The sequence below is a fragment of the Thermobia domestica genome, chromosome 3 (assembly GCF_964235325.1).
Source record: "Thermobia domestica chromosome 3, izTheDome1.hap1.1, whole genome shotgun sequence".
Classification (NCBI taxonomy): Eukaryota; Metazoa; Arthropoda; class Insecta; order Zygentoma; family Lepismatidae; genus Thermobia; species Thermobia domestica.
This window is the reverse complement of record NC_137456.1, coordinates 72,278,840-72,279,700: the sequence shown is the minus strand read 5'-3', so window position 1 is coordinate 72,279,700 and position 861 is coordinate 72,278,840.

The following is an 861-nucleotide window of genomic DNA, read 5'->3' as shown; positions in this document are numbered from 1 at the left end:
TATTGTAACAGTGGCGGCGATTGGACGCTAAAAGTGGGGGGGCAAGATATGATCTGAATATGTGTATATCAATGTTACTGTTTCTCATTGTTTCTAACACTTTGTTTGACGAAAGGTTGTATAACTAATAGGATACTATATTTTTCAGTTAAAATACCGTATATCGTGTTTCATATTTAATTAAGTAAATTGACAAGAGTAATTTACTTAATTGCTCATGATTCCTTGCTCATGAACATCTTAAAATTCTGTCTGGAAAACTGTGTGATCAGATTATTTAATAACATTTGTAAAACAAATAAATAGAAAGGATATTATTAATCATACTAATGAATAATAAGGCTTGTTTTGTAGAAGTTATATTGAAACTGGGGATTAATGAACAACTTACATTTTTAACTCCACACTTGCCATTAAATGTATGTTATTACTCTTAGAAAATGACATGCATATGCTACGACGCAATTGTAATATTAATTCCTTTGAATTGCAATTAAAACGCAATTCCTGTAACTGTTCTTAACTCCACGGGAAGACAAATAACCAATACACTCTTACGCAACGACAAATATTATATGGTACAATTTTTTCTATGAACCAGTAATATATGCAAAATCTTTACATTTCCAAATGCAACTATATACATTAACCATTTTAAATTATGGCTTTTTAAAGGTAAATTATTGAATTTCAGTCAATCAGCTACAGCATCATCCCTATCTATCCTAGGATCATGGTTAGTACCTCATTCTCTTCAGAATAGAACAACCTTTCAAACGGTTTCATTTACGTTTTCCTATCATGACGCTAAGGCGGGAAAGTTTGAGGAAAATCTGGATTTTTTCTGATTTTTTCATACTT